Genomic DNA, 19,369 nt, shown 5'->3' on the forward strand with positions numbered 1-19,369 from the left:
ACTTTTTGTCCTGGTACATTTTCAAATAATCGTTCCTCAATATAGGTGATTTTCAATTGGTGAAGTCACTTTCTCATTGTTTTTGAGCTGCTTAAATTGGTGGGAACGCACTGCAGATTCCATTACTTTGCAAACCCTCCTCCAGTACCAATTTTGATGGAATATTGTGTATTGCTAGTACATTCCTCCATTGGCAACATATAGAGCAGTGAAATGATAAGCAAATCAGTGTGCTGTGTTGTTGTGAAGCCAACGCTGATATTGCCCACTCTAATCTTGCATAGCTGAACACAATGTTAAAGGGAATCATGGAAGCCCTGCAGTGCAGAACGAGGCCATTAGGCCCATTGAGTCTGCACCAACCTGCCGAAAGAGCAACCTTACCAGGCACTGTGAGGCAGCAGTGCTAACCACTGAGCCACTGTGATGCCCGGATGAAGTATTTTTTGGTCAGTTTAAGGGTTATTTCTTCTGGCCACTGGTACAATTGCACACGTTTTTGGAACTTACCTAACATTTGAGCACTCCACGGGGAGTTGCCTGGCTGATGTATTTTTTTTGCGACATAGAATTCTGTGCTGAAACAAGTTACTCCGGACTTTAGTGTCCTGGGATAGAACTCGATCCTGGAATTGAGCATGACTGGAAAAATGACTGGAAAAGTTAAACAAATTTTTCCGTGGCATTTGGTTCTGATCCAAGCTCTGCCCCCGCCACTCTTGCTGCGTGTTGTTTGTCTGCTCAAAAATACAAAGAGAGTGAATTGCTGAATGTACCAGTGATACACACAGAGCAGGACAAGCTGCTAAAAGAGGGAGAAGGGGGCATGAGGAAGAGTCATAGCAGGAGGCAAGTTCTATGATGCATCTTCAGGGAGCAACTCTATTACCTCAAATTTACCAAGTACCAATGCGTGAGACGCCTTCCCTGCATGAGAAATGCTGTCAGTGAAATCTGCCAACTTCTGCAATCACAAAAATTGCCATAGTCCCAGATGACAATAGGCTGCTTCCCAATTGAGCAGGGAGAGCTGACTGGTGGGGATTTAACCTGAGGATTACCACACCTCAGGCGAGGGGCAAGGTTGAGAAGGTGGGGCCTTCATGAATAACCTCAGCTGGTACGGGAATTGAATCCACACTGTTGGCCTTGCTTGGCATCACGAACCCCCCCCCCCCCCCCACCACCCCCACCCCCAGCCCCACCGCTGCAAACTCAACTGCAACCCAAAACCAGTGCCTGAACACCACTGTCCGTGGCTCTCAAGCCAACTGTGGCTCTTAACCTTTATGTTTCTGGCTATATCTGCACTGCTGCTGGAGATGTAAGCAACATCCCACATTTGGGATAAGGGGGATCGCCGAAGATTTCTACACATGCAGAGATGGATTAATCTCCTTCCCTCTTGCCAATGAAACTAATAAACAAAACAAACTCAAGAGTTTGCACCAAGTGGCAAAATACCTCCTGGTACAGGAGGCCATTAACTGCATGTGAACTCAGCCATTTAGGTGAACAGAATGATCGTCCATTCCCTCATTGTGAACCGGTTTGAGGCTATGGGGAGTGTGCACTATGTAGGCGGGTGTCCATTAACCTGACAGCAATCATGATTCCTTCATTCTGTGCCATTCCTCTGCTTCACGTGTATATATTCCCCACAGCAATTAAAAGCTGGTAACTATAATATTGATGTTTTGGCATGGAGTAGTTTAAATGATATCCTGAAGACTGCTCGCTCTAAACACTCTGACATTTATTTTAACATATTTACAGATTGTGGGGAACAGTCTGACAGGTTTCAGCCATGCTTGGTTAGGTTAGATAGGTTTCAACCATGCTTGCTTCCTTCTTACTTTCCTTCAGACTGTCCCAGAGCCTCACACATAAATATGTGTCACTCCTTTCTAGGACACCACAGGATTTTACAGTTAACCCTTTATGGGACATAGTCTAACAGTCTCCATTATACTACACCTCCCCTAAATCTCTGTTGAGACTGCCATGTTCTCTGGCAATGCTGAAAAGCCAATACTTCAATCTCGGTAACAATGCACTTTTGGAGACTTCATTAATAGAACAAGAAGTGAGTTATTTACAAGTTAGCTACAGGAGCGGCATGCTTGCTGTTAATTCCAAAGTACCTCTCCACTAGGAGAGCTCCTCCCACTGGGGAGATTACCCGCTCTGAGCCCCTTCTGGTCACCCAGACCATATGAACTTCACTAAGGGACAATCACCACAGTCTCCCAGTCATTCAGAACATTTTGTAATCTCAAAGGAAAGTTAGGTCAAAATTTTCCATTCAGTGCAGAGTGCTGGCTGAAATGAGAAAACCGGCATCAGCTCGCAGGCTGCACAGCGTCGTTTCTCATCAGATAATCCAGCAGATAATCCGGCATCAGGAACAAGCTAGTGGAGGGAATCTTGTGGTCAGGGCACCTTTTAAAACAAAAGGAACCTCCCCTACCACCACCCACACAAGAACACAGGAACCCCCCACTATGGACATGAGGGACCGCTCCCACTAATGGATAAGGGAAAACCCCAATCTTCAATACGCACAAGGGGAATCCCCCCAACTGATGGTGGAACTCCCCACAATGGAACTCCCCAGAGGGTCCTCTGGCAGTGCCCCCTGGGGGACAGTTCCAGGTGCAGTGCCAGGAGACAGTGTCAGGACTGTGGGCTATGTCAGGGTTCTGTCCCAACATGTTGCTCACCCTCTGGGGGTTATACTTGCCTGTCTTCCCCGGCAGGTTCTCTTCACCTGTTTCCCACGTTTGAAAAGCAGTTGTAAACGTCACCGTCACATTGACAGAGGGGAAATTCCAAATGTGAGCAACAATATAGTGTTTTCCGAGTCTCGGGACAAATGCGGGTGCAGAATCGCTGCAATAATCTCTTTTTGCTCTCATAGGTAAATCTTGTTTTTATTTCACTCGTCAAGATCTCTTCTACACTCCTCTTCTCCTTTCTCCTGTTTTTTGAGAGTCTCACCTTCTCTTACACCGATAAGAGCTGTGGTGTCTTCACTAGTCTATCGTATCTCATCTTCCTCTCATTTGGAGGGTCTGAGACGTTCTCATGCTGCTGTGTATCCTCTGGATGCTGTTGAACAGAATTTGAACTAGTTGATGGTTCAGGATCACCTCCCTCAGTGTCTTCTTTCATTTCTGATGATTGCAATCTCTCTGGTCTCTGATTTTCTGTTTCTTCTTCTTGTTCCTTATTCCATGTGGACAATGTAAGATCTCAGGTATGCTGATTCTCCACTATTTCTCCAAATCTTGACTGACCTCTGATCCAAATCTCTCATCGCTGGTGAACATCCGATAAGGTTTTGCTCTGTGACTTCGACGTGTGAAACATTTGGATATCATTTCTTCCAATGGCTTCGAGAGACGTGACCACCAAACCGAATACCATGCTCTGGCTCTGCAGTTCATATCTGAATTATTTTGATGTAGGTGCTGTAAGATTTCAAATCTATATGCTGTTAGCATTACTATTCTATCATCATACACCAGCAAATCATCGATCACTGCCATATGCTCGCTGTTTGGCCCCGTAACTTCTAAGTATCAGCGGAAAGCCATGACCCACCAATACTGGGAGAGAGAATGCACTTTCCTGCACACAGTGCAACAAACCTTGCGGCTCCAGGGGCAGCCTCGGGCCTCCAGCGAGACTTTCTAGCAGACTCTAGTGCAGTGTAGTTTAAATGCAGCCACTCGCCCTTGTGATGCAGAAGCAACGGGAATGCCCATTGAGGTCAGCCATTTTTTTCTTTTTTTAAATTTTTCCAATTATGGGGCAATTTAGTGCGGCCAATCCACCTACTCTGCACATCTTTGGGTTGTGGGGGATGAGACTCACACAGACACGGGGAGAATGTGCAAACTCCACAAGGACAGTGACCCGGGGCCACGATTGAACCCACGTCCTCGGCATCATGAGGCAGCAGTGCTAACCGCTGTACCACCGTGCCACCTTGAGGTAGGTCATTTTGATTGCAGCTTTATATTGCAGACAACAGGCAACAAGTTTTACAAGTGTTTTAAAGGTATGTTGAATTTTTTTAACAGTTTCTTTGTTATTTCTTTTATACAGGCATTGCTATTATTAGTTCTTTTAAAATAATGTTTAATTTTATTTTTTATGATTAAAGGTGATTATTTAATATTTATAAGTGAACATAAGTTTTGTTTTTCGTTTTAAATCTGTGAAAGTATTTAAATCTGCATTATTATATTATATAACTTGAGGTGAGGCATGCTTAAAAGTGTTAGTATGTTTTTGTTTAGATTATGGTCATGAGATTTTAAAAGTGCCCGGGACTTTTTGCTGTCACTGTCCTTGCAACATCTGGGATTTTTTTTGATTTGTGTGAATAGTATCATAGAATCCCTAAAGTGCAGAAGAAAGCCATTCAGCCCATTGAGTCTACACCAAAGCTCCAAAAGAGCATCCTACCAATGCCCATGCCCTGCCCTATCCCCGTAGCCCCACCTAACCTATGGACACTAAGTGACAAATTAGCATTGTCAATCCTCCTAACCTGCATTTTTGGGCTGTGGGAGAAAATCGAAGCACCCGGAGGAAATTCACGCAGACACGGGGTGAATGTGCAAACACCACACAGTCACCCAAGGTCCAAACTGAATCTGTGTCCCTAGTGTTGTGAGGCAGCAGTGCTAACCTGTGTGCCACCATGTCACCTGTGTTATTATGTTTCTACCTTGTTTACTTCAATTATCTTATTCATTTATAACTATTTCATAATTAAATGTTGTGTTTTGATGTTTCAGTAAAACATTTGTAGACGCTTGTAAAGTTTAGTAGAAAACATTTATTAACAAAAATAATGTTATAAACAAGAAATGTTGACACCATGTGTGGCTATTTTGTTTTTAGGACAGATTGCAAAACTATTTATGATTTTAAACCAACCAATATCAATATAATACAGAAGATTACACAATGAGTAACACTGGCAAATCTATGCAAATCTATGTGTGCCAACGTTTGAAAAGTGGGCTGGGTAAAATATGCTTACAAATTCAGTTATGGTTGGTACAGTCACGGTGATTAAAGTCAAAAGGATTGGATAGTTCCAAAACGAATGATCCACTAACAGAATTAAACCTCATACGAAAATTCATGTACATCCTTTTTTTCTGTATCATACCTAAGTTATGATACAGCTGCTAACTCCCACACTGCCCTTGCAGCACCTGGAGCCTGGGCTTGCATTCCTGCACCAGGAAGGATGTCTGCATCAGGCTCCGTATTGCCCTCCTCCACTTCTGGTGGCAAGCCATCTTCTGGGTGAGTGCTCAGTCCATGTTGAACAGAAAGGTTCTGCCCTGCACAATACACCGCGACTGTCATGAGTTTCACATCTTCCATTCGCCAACTTGTTCCAAGACCTGTCTGTAGCCAGCAACTAATAAAGTGTATGTGTGTGGGGGACACACACAGCGGACTAGCCACGGAACAGAAAGGAGACAGAAAGGGGGGACGGGACTCGGGGGGGGGCAGGCAAGGGAAGAAAGAAAGGGATGGCCGAACACACACAAGTGGAACATGAAGGTCAAGCAGGAGGGAAAAAAGCCACAGAAGACTGGCTCGCAGGCAAGCTAAAGTCCGAACCAAACTGTTCTATAAGTGTCTTTGAATACATGTCTTGACCATGTTGAAGAATATCAAATATGTGAGAAAAGTACACCTGTTAAGGTGGGGGGTGGGAGGGGTGGGTGGGGGGGGGGGGGGTGGTCACGGCCTCAGATGTTCTTAGAATGCTCTTGTGTTATGAATATATGTTTTGGTAGAGCATTGTTTTGTAAATTGGTGGATACAAAAAGTGAAAACTCAGTAAAAATATTTTCAAAAGGATAAAACTTCATCTTCACTGTTAACGCAGTGCAACAGTTAGAGTTCAGCTTCAGGTCTTTGTTCAACATTTTGCAAAGGCCTCCCATTGCTTTCTTGCTGAACGCAGTCTCCTGTCCGGCATCTCCACTGACACCATTTCATATGACGTTGATTGCCTGTACACTCTAAGGGATGGGTAATTGATTCACTTCCTCAGCAGTCAGGCATATAGCTTAACTTCAGATTTTGAATTTGCCCTGGATTCTGCAATAACTGTCAGAGAGATAGTTCACATTAGCTTACAGGAGGCTTCCATACGTTATCAAAGGCAAACCTTTGCTAATGCATTTGAGGTAATCACTGAGGCTTGTATGTATCAACATTACATCAGGAGACCCTGAAATAACACAGCTTAAAATACATTGTAAATCCAAATGTACTTTAGCCCTGCATCAACTGGTAGGACAGGTGTACAGTGTCCATGAAGGAGCCATGAACACCAGTATCAAGTCCATGATCATCCAAAACCAACTCAGCTGGGCTGACCATGTGCTTAAGATGTCAGAGCCCCGACTGCCAAAGCAAATCTTCTTCACCCAGTTCAATGAAGGATCCCAAATAACAGGAGGACAAAGGAAGCAGTTCAAAGACATCCTGAAGGTTTACCTCTTAAAGTGCAACATGGACGTCAAAGCCTTGCTCAGGAGAGACTTACTTAGAGGAACTTCCTGGTTGAAGCGTCACAATTCTTCATGGACATCCAGCGGCAAGAGGAGGCCTGGAAAAGGAGCCTGAGAAAGGAATACCAGCGATCTAGAGTCCAAGGACTGATCCCACCTCCCGGGAAAACCTGCCAAGTGTGCGGTCGAATGTGCGGCTCTTGGATCGGGCTCATCCGCCATGCAAGGCCCACAGAACCCATGATCAGTAACAAGGAGTATCTTAGGTGGACAATCATACTCGGTAGCGAGTGACCATCAAAGATTACATACACTCCAAGCCACTCTATCCATTATCCTTGAATGGAATTAACATCCGCATGACAAATCAATGTTTTAAAAAATCTTTCTTTCACTTTGTGACTACAAACTCATTTTATACAGTTAAGTAATTTTTAATGGAATTGACAGCTTCATGCCAAAACAAAGTTTTAAAAATATATATCTTTCTTTCACTTTACTGTAAACATATTTATAAGCACTGAGCACTAATATTATAGGATATTAACTACCAAAAACATGGCTCCCGATGTCTTCTGCCTCTGCTCGATGATTCTGGACCAAGAAACAAAAGCAAAATAAAAAAGCGAAAAAACGTACCTAATGTCAGGGCAAGCCGGCCAAGTTAATGCTGTCCCTTGACTTTTCAGTCAGCCGGTTCAACGCAGTGCATCAAGAAATTAGAGGGGAAAAAACAGACTGGGAGTTTAAACGTGGCGCTTCCAGCGTGCATGTCCGTGCGTCGGGACTTCCGCATCATCCCGACCCACATGTGCGGCGGAGAATCTGCGCAAACAAAAAAGGAGCAGCAGTTATGGGCCATGGCCCAAACGTAGGACTAGGTGGTATATATGTTGGCCATCCTCTTATGCAAAATTCTCCAGTCTGCTTACATTCTGCGTCTGGTTTTTGAGCCTCTTTGATTTCACTCAGTCTCTAAGTAGTTACGGGTAATATAGGGGTCATCATTGTAACAAACCTCTTCCACCAATTCAATGTTGCATTTTCTTAGATTCTCTGTTTCAATGCGTGATAATGCATCTGCTGCGTTCTGTTGTTTCCCTTGAACATTTACTATAAGAGTATCAAACTTCATCAATCTTAATTTAATTGGACTCTTGATGGCATTGCTGCAAGCTCTTTTGAATTCAATAGTGTGACTAAAGACTTGTGCAAATGTGTAATGTGAAGACCTCAGAAGTAGTCAGCAAATTTCTCAATGAGTGCCCATGCTTTCTTTTCGATTACTGCATGTCTCTGCTCTGGACCTGTAAATGACCGTGATGCATTATAGACAGGTCTGTGCTTTCCATCTCGTTGCCCCCAATCCTGTACAGGACATGCTATTATTGTAGGTGACTCTGGCTAATAATGTTCTAAAATCTCTTTTTTTTAAAAATACTTTACTCAAGGCATTTTCATATAAACAAACAAAAGCAGAACAACCAAACAACTCTATAAATAACCAACACATACACTCCCCCGGATCCCCTCATAACACCCCCTTCTCACATCTGGCCTTCCCCATTTTAGCTCCTGTAAGCCCGTCCCCCGCTGATCCCTCAAACCTCCTCAATGAAATCAATAATCATCTTCCACCCTCAGGTGAACCCATCCACCGACCCCCTCAAGATGATCTTAACCTTCTCCCGCCTCAGAAATTCCGCCAGATCGCTCACCCACACCACCGCTTTTGGCGGCTCCGAGTCCCTCCATCCGAGCAAAATCCACCTCCAGCTATCAGGGAGGAAAAGGCCAAAATGGCCTCTCACACCCCCTGGACATCCAAGTCTTCCATCACCACAAATGTCGCCACCTCAGGGCAGCACGGTGGCGCAGTGGTTAGCATTGCTGCCTCACAGCGCCAAGGTCCCAAGTTCGATCCTGGCTCTGGGTCACTGTCCGTGTGGAGTTTGCACATTCTCCCCGTGTTTGCAGGGGTTTCAACCCACAACCCAAAAGATGGGCAGGGTAGGTGGATTGGCCACGCTAAATTGCCCCTTAATTGGAAAAAATGAATTGGGTACTCTAAATTTATTAAAGAAAAGAATGTCACCATCTCTGGACTCGGGACCACCTCCACACCCGGCACCTCGGACAAAACGTCCGCGAACCCCTGCCAGAGCCCCCTCCACCTTGAACAAGCCCAGAACATGTGGACGCGATTCACGGGTCTTCCCGCACACCACCCGCACCTATCCTCCATCCCCACAAAGAACTGCTCATTCTTGCCACCATCATATGCGCCCTATGTATCACTTTGAACTGGATTAGGCTTAGCCTCACACCATGACGAGGACGCGTTCACTCTCCATAAGGCATCTGCCCACGTCTCAGCCCCCACCAGCCCCTGACCCAGACCCACTGCCCAACGATTACAGATTGAAGCATAATAGCACCAACCTCGACACACGATTCTGGCACCGAGACAATTCGTTCAGGCTCATCCAGAATGATGAGATGGACCCCAATTCGTCCCAAGCAGCTTTAGCACGGTTACTGCAGACAAGAGTTTGGCAGCCGGGAGAAGATGATGACTTAGAGTCTGACACCCACCAAACGAATCCCTTTGCGACCCTGTTCGCTATTGAGCAGTGAAGTGTCCAGATGATGGAGAAAAAAGGAACCGATGGAGAGATACGGTGTCCTTTCTGATGGAACCTGCACCATGTTTGTTCGTTAGTGTTATCGTTAAGTGTTGTGTGTAAACTCGGAGAGTTTTTTCACGGCCCGTCACCACTCCCCTTTGACAGCCAATGGCTGTTAGAGGAACTAGTTTGTCCCCAGAAACTTGTTAATGGAACAAGTTTGTCCCAGACAATATTTCAGAGGAACTAGTTTGTCACCAGAACCTTGTTAAAGGTACAAGTTTGTCCCAGACAATAGTTCAGAGGAACTAGTCTGTCAACAGAACCCGACTCATAGTCACTCTCCTAATTCGAGAGGCAGCTCCCCACGACGACCACATTCTTACCCGTTTTTGCCGGTTGCTCAGGCAGTGGAGAAACGGCATTGGTCCCCACCCTGCCTGAGGACCCCCCCCACTGGTCAGCTACGCTCGGGTAGAGCACATACAGCATTGATCACCGCCCTACCCGGGGATTACACCCATTTCTTACCCGCCACGGCCCATACGCACCCCATTTTGGCTCGTTACGTTCAAAATTCTTTTGTTTGGTTTTGGCAACCCTTAGGTTGCTTCCCTGTGCTATTTACATCCTCAAACACTGGGATGGTAAATCACACAGGCTGCGAGACGGCTCGCAGTACGGCAGTATTTTCTTAGATGTCTTGTCCAAATAATCGTGTTTTTTTTTAAATGAGGGAGTCACAGATGGTGACCAATTATAAAGGGAAATTGAGCAGTAAAGGACAGACAGACAGACATATGAGATCTTAAGCAAGATAATAACAGAAATTATGCTTGTGTTCACAGAACCCCAGAAACCCAGGAACACCAGAGGAAGACAAAGAAGTCCGACAAAGATGAAGACAGCCTTCGTGTTCACATGGATCTTCGGGATCAGCGGGATCCCTTCAGTTGCGCACGGATACTACCCTCCTGACCACTGCCACACAAACCGTAAATGACTCTCACCTCTGTAATACACGGAACCCCGAGATAACTAGCCCAGCGACAGCTAGCAATACCCCAACCTGGTGTGATAAGTTTATCACCTGGTAATCACTCCCATATGTAGTCGAAGCACCCTTAGTGCTGGCGATACTTTGTCGTGCAAACGTTTAGAGTCAGGAAATGGTGAAATAGAGCATATCGCTCTCGCACCCCGGTATACAGGTTTAGGTCCCCCATTTTTGGATTTCACCAGACCCCCGAACCCACTGGGATGGATTAAAGAGCATCCATTTTGTTTAATGTATTCTATGGAATAAAGAGATGTAAACCTCTGTGTCTGACTGCCAGGCCAGAGAAATTTGTGTGCTGCTATTTTGTACAGTTTAAGATGTATAGCTTATTTTTGGATTGTTTGTATTTTTGGATTGTTTAAATGAGGATAGTTTATTGAGAATAGTTAGAGGTTCCAGATTTCTAATTTTTCTGTAATACATGTCATAGCGCCCCATAGAATTTTTTGATAATGAATGTATTTAAAATGGTTTAGGTAAAATTGTGTTGCATAGGATAGGACAGTGTAGAGCTGAAGCATGGGTGCCCTGGGGATCAGAGGATGAAGATGCCATGGTAATGTGATCCTTCACGCTTTGCGTTGAGGATCACAAGGAGGGACTGTAACCATCTGGGATGGCCACGTCCCGATTACAAAATGGACACTTGCAAAGACTGCAGGGAAAATTGGACAATGCTAAGAAACAAGCAGGTGCAAGCTCTGTCTGTTGATTAGAACCTTAAACGCTCAGACGAGCTCCTGTATTTCTTAAAATTGTGATTTCTTTACCTGCTCCTCCTGGTACACATGAGTAAACTTTACTCACACAAGTAAATTCTTTAAAGACATCTGGCACTTTCTTATCAATTACTTCTTGAACAGGCTGTACAATCGTTTGCACCTCCTTCGCTTCCCTTGGGCTTTCCTTTGCCACTCTAACAAACCCCACTATCTTATCCTGTTTTACCACGTCAGCCTTCCCAGTGCTTTTCTTCAACCACTAACACTGCAACTTTACATGGCCTAGTTTATTAAAGTGAAAACATTTGATACTTTTCATTTCTCTTCCACCCTCCTGGATTTTTTTTTAAATCTGAGGTACACTCTCTTTATTATCTCCCATCAGATCACCTTTACCTTTACCACTTGAGTATGTCTCATGTCCCCAGTTTCTATCCCCCACCGGCTGAAACTGATGTCGGAAACCAGGCTTTGATTTATGAACTCATTCATAATCATCTGCCATTTCTGCTGCTAATCTCGCAGTTTTAACCCTCTGCTCTTCCACATGAATTCTCACTACATCAGGAATTGAATTTTTAAACTCTCCAAAAGTATAATTTCTCTGAGAGCTTCATACGTTTGGTCTATTTTCAAAACCCTTATCCACCTAACAAAATTACTCTGTTTGAGCCTTTCAAACTCCACGTATGTTTCCCAAATTCTTTCCTTCAATTTCTAAACCTTTGTCTGTAAGCTTCAGGCACTAGCTCATATGCACCTAAAATGGATTTTTTCACCTCCTCATACATTCCAGATATCTCCTCCGGTAGTGATGCAAACACTTCACTAGCTCTACCTACCAGCTTTGTTTGAATCAGTAATACACACATGTCCTGTGGCCATTTCATTTGTTTAGCTACCTTCTCAAATGAAATGAAAAAGGCTTCTACCTCCTTCTCGTCAAACCTTGGCAATGCTTGGACATATTTAAATAGATCCCCACCACGTCTTTGACTATGACGCTCTGTCTCACTATCCTCATCAATCTCATCGAACTGTATGTTTCCCTTTGTGTCTGCCAATTTTAACTGATTTTCATGTTTCATAGCCATTTTATGAAGTTCAAACCCTCTCTCTTTTTCCCTTTCCTCTCTATCTCTTTCTTTGTTTCTTTCTTCTCTCTCCTTTTCTTTTTCCTCTCTATCTCTATCTCTTTCTTTGTTTCTTTCTCCTTTTCTTTTTCTCTCATTGCATATTCAAGCTGCTTTAATTCTTTTTCATGTTCAAATTGCTTAATCTGCAACTGGAGCTTTGCCATTTCTAATGAGTCAGAATATAACTCAGACAAATTTAAATGCTCAGCTATCGCGGTAAGTACCTCATCTTTTCGCATTTTGCCAGGCAATATTAACTGCAATGCTGTTGCCAAATCTAACAGTCTGCTTTTAGTCTCTGTCCATAAGATATTGCGTGTTACCGTGTCCACCCCCAAAAACTCCTGAGCCTCTGAAAGAGCCATTGTCCACAACACACTCCCCACTTAAACTAAAATAACACACCTGAAAAGCAACCACAATATGCTCACCCCTGTCTTTAAGTTCTTTAAGCCAATCCAATCGATAGACTTTTATCCCAGACGAGCCCCCAATTGTTATGGGTCTGGGTTTACAGAACCACAAAGTATTTCATGGAGTTCAACCGACTCACAACTTTTAAGATTGTGGTGTGGGAAGCACACTGCGTACTCTCTAGGTGTGATATAGCAGAAATGGACAAGTGGTTTTTAAACCAAAACAATGTTTATTCTATGAACTCAAGTTAACCTTTTTAAACAAACGTTGAATATCTTAACACCCATTACTTCAAAGATAACCCCAAAAGACTACAACACTAAATAATCCTTCAAACAGTTCCTTTAAACATCCAAAAGACTTCAAACTTTCAAACATAGGAGCACATTAGGTTACATTCAATATATTTATAGTCTTTGGATTGCAGAAATCAATAGACCAGCTCTGTGTTTCTTCATGCAGCTCACAGCAAAACACACAGACACTCCCAGCTGCGCTCTGTTGCTAACTTTTGGTTGGCTCTTAATTTGTAATTTGCACTGTTTGTTTAACCTTCGCTCTAGAGTCGCCAGGTATCTTTATGATACCGCCACGAGGTTCAAGTTCAAGTACTGATCAATAACTCAACACACTAATTAGTAAGATTCAAATCAAAACACATTTATTATATACAGTAAGTCCCTACTTATGCATATAACTCTACTTTCTAGACTATTTCTATCACTAAAAGGCCTATACCGAGCTTCGGATTTGGCCCACCAGGTCAGGGGAACAAATGGCCTTTCGTTCAGGTTGTGAGTCTGCAGGATTCAAAAGCTGGTATGGACTTGTAGCTAGGAGCGCCTATCTCATAATGAGCGTTGACTGGAGACTTACTTTGTTGGTGCGGCAGCTGGGCAGTTCACTCTCAAGGGTTGATTCGCGTTGTTGAGTGACCCTGCCAAGAAAACCGATTTGAACTTGGGGGCTCTACTTTATAGTCCCCAGGGACTTCCCGCCCCTTTGGGCGGACCCCGTACCTGGTTCCAAGTGATTGGACTACGTTCTGATCACTTGGATCGATTTCTCCAATACTGGAGTTGTTCCCTGATCGCTGGGTGGTCCCTGAGTGTCCGTTGGCCTTCCTTTGTCTTGGCCCCTGCTGGCGCCGAGGAGTCCGACTTGGCCTTATTCACCTTACATGTTTCAATTGTACCTGGGGATCGCTCATTAATATGCAGATGGCTGCTGGTTTCAGTGCTGTCTGGGTTTTTGCAAGTTGAAATACACAGGATTTCTGCACTTGCTGGTTTCTGACTGTGTTGGCTGAATTTCCCTTCAGTCTTTGCGGTTCTCCATTTTAAGTCGGGAAGTGGCCAACCCAGGTGGCTACACTCCTTCCTTGTGATCCCTAACGCGAAGCGTGAAGGATCACATAACTGCGTTGTCTTCATTCCCTGACCCAGCGAGCACTCTTCCATGGCCTCTACACTGACCGTAACTATGCAATGAAAATTTTTAACTAACATTCTAAGTGGCGCTATGTCAAAACAGGGACATGCATTACAACATTAAAAAACGGTACCTCTAACTGTCTTCAATAAACTACACTCACTCAAACAGTCAATCATTACAAACTTCCTAATAATACAAAAATAAAAGCAGCATTCACATTTTTCCTAGCTTGGCAGTCAAGCACAGGGTTGTACAATATTTCCATTTCTTTATTTACAAAAGATGCAACACAAAAGGTCTTTATTGTAGATCAAGGGGTTCGGGGGCCTGGTGAAAACCGAAAATAGGGGATCCCATTCTGTATACAGGGTTGCTAGCGCGGTAGGCTCTCCTTCGCCATTTCCTCATGCGGATAGTCTGCACGATGCTGCAGAGTATCGGCAACACTAATAGTGATTCGACTACGTAGGAAAGGGAGTACCATGTTATGAGCTTATCACACCAAGATGGTGTTGCCTGTTACTGGGCTCTGGGTGCTATGGGGAAGTGAATCATTAACAGCCGGGGGTGTTGGGTCAGGAGGTTCGCGTTCGCGCGCAACCGAATACACATTATAATGGTGGTGATCAACACGGAGGATGTCCTCATTGTTCTTCTTCTTTCTCTTCTCTTCTTTTCTTTCCTTGGGGCTTCTGGAGTTCTGTGGGACCAAGTATAGTTTCTGTTACTATCTTGGTTAATATCTCGTCTGTTAGTATGTCTGCCCTTCAGTGCCAATTCCGCTTTACAATTTGTCACCATGTGTGAATCCCTCATTTGTATTATATTTTTTAAACCGAATATTCAGGACAAGACACACTTAAAAATACTGAAACAGTGCGAGCCGTCTCGCAGGCTGTGCGATTTACCATCCAAATGTTTGAGGATGTAAATAACATAGGGATGGCAACCTAAGGGTTGCCCGAAAACAAAACAAAACTTTTTGAAGCAAGAGTGCCGAAATGAGGTGCGTATGAGCCGCGACGGGTAAGAATTGAATGGGATCCCCGGGTAGGACGGCGACCGATTCGATGTGCGCTCTACCCGAGCTTAGTTGACCAGAGGATGGGTCCTCAGGCAGGGCGGAGACCAATGCTGTTTCTCCACTGCCTGAGCAACCGGCATAAACGGGCAAAAATGTAGTCATCGTGGGGGTTGCCGTAAAGGTTCTACCTTCGAACCAGAAGAGCGGTTATGAACGGGGGCTGGCAAGCTCTCAGCGGTTTCTGCCGATGAGCGTGCTGGCAAGTTTTCATAGGTTTCTGCAGACAAATATGGCTTGGGGCCGTGGAAGAAAATTTCCGATCTTACATACAACACATAACAATAACAGTAACAAACAAACATTGAACAACATGCTGCAGGTTCCATCAGAAAGGACACCGTTTCTCCCAAGCGGTTCCTTTTAAAACATCATCTGGACACCTTAGTTATCAGTTGCAAACAGGGTCGCAAAGGGCTTCTCGCTTTGGGAGTCAGACTCAAAGTCGTCCTCTTCTCCCGGATGCCATACTCTTGAATGTATAAGGGCTGATAGGGCTGCATGGTGCAATTTGGGGTCCATCTCGTCGTTCCGGACGAGCCTGTATGAATTATCGCGGTGCCAAAAGGTGGTGTCTAGTTCTGTGGGGATGGAATCGTCATCGTGGGGCGGTGGTCTTTGGTGGGGTTTGTTGAGGAATGTGATGAAGAAGGGATCACTCGAATCGTGGTCAGATTCGCTGGGTGTGGGTCCTGTTGCCTGGGGATAGTAGGGAGGCGTGCTCTGGCTATTGTCTGAGTCACAGTCGCTGTCGCTGCCGCTGCTGTCTGTGGGCGTTCCGGGGCGGAGTCTAGAGGTCGGGGGTGGAGTCGAGGGCGAATCCGTGGATGTAGTGGGTGTGTTGGGGGAGGGTAGGGATACGTTGGGTGTGGGCGGGGTGTGGTCTGCTGCGTCGAGCATGGCGTGGTGTGTGTGATTGGACTGTGGGCCATATGCCTTAAGCTGGTTAATATGGAACCACGCAGTCTTTCCGTTGGGGTACTTAAGTTTATACACTGAGAGGCTTACTTTGTCCGCAATGGAGTACGGACCCGAATACTTCGGTGACAGGAATGTGCTGGGGTTGTATATTGAGAGCATGACCTGCTGTCCTACCTCAAACTCAGCCGCATGCACTGTCTTGTCGAAACAGGCCTAGCTCTGTTTCTTTCTAGTGTCTATTCTTACTGCAGCTGCTAGCTGAGCCGTTTTTAAACTTTCCACTAACTGTTTTACTGCGTTCTCGTGTGTGAGGGCTATCATTTCGGGGCTGGTCAAGTCTAATCCTAATAAAAATTCTGTGCCTTTCATGGGGCGTCCGGTCATGAGGGTGTGTGGGGTGTAACCTGCGGAAGTTGAGACAATATTTCTCAAAAACATCAGCGCAAAAGGGAGGACTGAATCCCAAGTGGTGTTTTGTTGGACCATTTTTCTGAGGGTTTATTTTAGGGTCCGATTCATGCGCTCCACGATACCACTTGACTGGGGGTGGTATGCGATGTGGAATTTTTGGGTAATGCCAAATATCGTGAGGACGTTCTTCATGACACATCCCGTAAATTGGGAAGCTTGGTCGGATTCAATGCTGCGGGGGAGTCCCCATCTCGTAAAGATGTGGGTGGTTAAGATCTTGGCTATGGTCTTTGCCGTGTTAGTTCTGGATGGGAATGCCTCTACCCATTTTGTAAAAGTGTCTATGACAACTAATACGTACTTGTAACCATTCCTGCAAGGGGGCAATGGTCCTATAAAATCAATCTGGAGGTTAGTCCAGGGGCCGTTAACGGGGCGGGTGTGACTAAGCTGAGCCTTCTTTGCATATCTGTCCAGATTGTTCTGGGCACAGATAAGGCAATTCTCAACGTAGTGCGTTACATCTTCTTTTAAACTTGGCCACCAACAGAGCTGCCTGAGGTGGGCTGTATTGGGATAAATTCCCTGATGTCCATGACTGTCATGGAATAAACAAATAAGTTGATTCCTGTCCTGTTCAGGAACCACATAAAGGGTGTCTTTTAACACCACACCGTTATGTGTGGTCAGTGCATTTTTAAATCTATCGTAAGGTGCCATAAATTTTCCTTTTAAAATCTCCCTGAGATTGCTATCCTGCTTCTGGGCCTGCACTAAATCCTCGATATTAGTCTGCGAGACCTGAACTGCATTCACTGGTGCGCTTTTGGGGGGTGTCCAAAAATATCCATGCCTGGAACCTGCTTTTGCCAGTGCGTCGGCCTTTACATTTCCAGGGGGGGAGGAACGGTGGTGACTGCGAACTTTAACAATACCAAAGGTATTGCTTTCTCTAAAATGTGGCGGAGCAATGGGGCTGAAGGGAGGGGTTTTCCGTCTGCGGAAACAAATCCTCTTGCTTTCCACAGGGGTAGGAATTCTGTAAGGCTGTTGCAGACATAGAGGCTGTCCGAGTATATGTCTGCTGGGCTGGGGAAGGAATCTGGGTGATCTATAATATACGCAATGGCTGCGAGTTCTGCCGCCTGCGCGCCTAAGTGTCCTGGTAGTTTTAGAGGGATTTCTTCTAGGGCGTGTCCCTGTGCGTCCTCGACATATATGCCGCATCCTGTAATGCGCTTCCCTTCTAATACAGTGGAACATCCATCCACATATATTCTTAAAGGTGCGCAAGTGTCTGTGTGCTGGGGGCTCTGGGGTGAACTACCTATCTTTCTGGGGGATGTTTTTGCAATAAAGGGGCCTGTGTTGTGGTGTGGTGAGATGATTTCACATTCATGGGGGGGGTACTGAAGGTTATCGCTAAGAGAGTGTGGGTCTTGGTCCTTTTAACAGTGATGTCCCGTCCCTGCAAAAGAAGGGTCCATCTTGCTGCTCTAATTTGGCTGACTGTACCGTCCTTAAGTCATCCGTCTCGTAAAAGTTGGGTGGGGGTGTGTTCCGTGAGGATTGTGATGGGGTTTAGTCCGGTTATGTAGGAAAAATATTGAACTGCCCAGAAAACTGCGAGCAGGTGCCTTTCACAGGCAGAAAATCCCTGCTCCACAGGATCTAAAATCCCTGCTCCACAGGATCTAAAAGTCTGGATGCGTAAGCCACGAGTCTTAACTGGTCGTGCCGTTCCTGGAGGAGCACGGCCGAAAGGGTGCGGTCTGTGGTCGCTATCTCTATCGCATAGGGGGAAAGCGGGTCTGGAACCTGTAGTGCGGGGGCTGCAATGAGGGCTCTTTTCAAAGCATCCACAGCGTCCGTATGCTGCGGAAGCCATTCCCAAGGGGCTCCTTTCTTTAGGAGTTCTGAGTAGGGTGCTGCATTGCTGGCGAAACCGTCAATATGGTTCCGGCAGTAGCCAACCAGTCCGAAAAATGACCGGAGGGCTGAAACATTCTGGGGAATGGGCAATTTGGCAATCGAGTCAATTCTTTTGTGCTCGATCTCACGTTTACCGTGCATGATAATCGTACCCAAATATATCACCTTGTTTTCCAAACTCTGGGCCTTTTTTGGGTTTACTTTACAGCCAATCTGTTGTAGGAGTTCCAGGAGTTCAGACAGAAGCTCGATGTGCTCTGCCTTGGTGACTGTCTGCAGTAATAGGTCGTCCACATACTGGACCAGACATTCGGGGTGAGAAAATTTTGATAATCCATTGGCCAGCTGTCGGTGGAAAATGGAGGGGGAGTTGTGGAATCCTTGTGGAAGGCATGTACTGCTGACTTTTAAAAGTGAAGGCAAATTTGTATTGGCACGCTTTTGCCAATGGAATGGACCAGAATCCATTACTGATGTCCAAAACCGTAAAATATTGTGAGTTGAGTCCCTGTTTGAGCATGTTCTCGGGACTTGTGGCTACCGTGGGGGCTGCTGCGGGGGTGACTTTGTTGAGTTCCCGGTAATCGATGGTCAGTCGCCATGATCCATCGGGCTTTCTCACTGGCCGAATCGGGGCATTATTAGTGGAGGCTACTGATCTGAGTACGCCCTGCTCTAATAAGCTATCAATAACTTTTGAGATTTCTCCCTCTGCCTCTTGGGGAAATCCGTATTGCTTTTGGGGTCTAGGGTCAGGTCCTGTGATTTGAACGGAACCAGTCATCCGGCCACAGTCGTGTTTGTGGGTCGTGAATGCTGTCCTGTGCTTCTGCAGAACTGCCCTAACCTGCTTGTCTGTGCTAATCGTGGTCGGGTCGAACCAGAAATCGCCGACTGCGTTAATCTTGTTTGCGTATTCAGCTATTGTGAGCGTTGCGGGGGCTCTTGCGGATTTTGCCATTCTCCAAACACATTGGTTTACCGGATCAAATGAAAGGTGATGGGAGTTCATAATGTCAATTCCCAAAATGTGATCTGCTGTGTGGGTACATCGACTCAAACTATGAGGTG

The sequence above is a fragment of the Scyliorhinus torazame genome, chromosome 16 (genome assembly GCF_047496885.1).
Source record: "Scyliorhinus torazame isolate Kashiwa2021f chromosome 16, sScyTor2.1, whole genome shotgun sequence".
In the NCBI taxonomy this organism is placed as follows: Eukaryota; Metazoa; Chordata; class Chondrichthyes; order Carcharhiniformes; family Scyliorhinidae; genus Scyliorhinus; species Scyliorhinus torazame.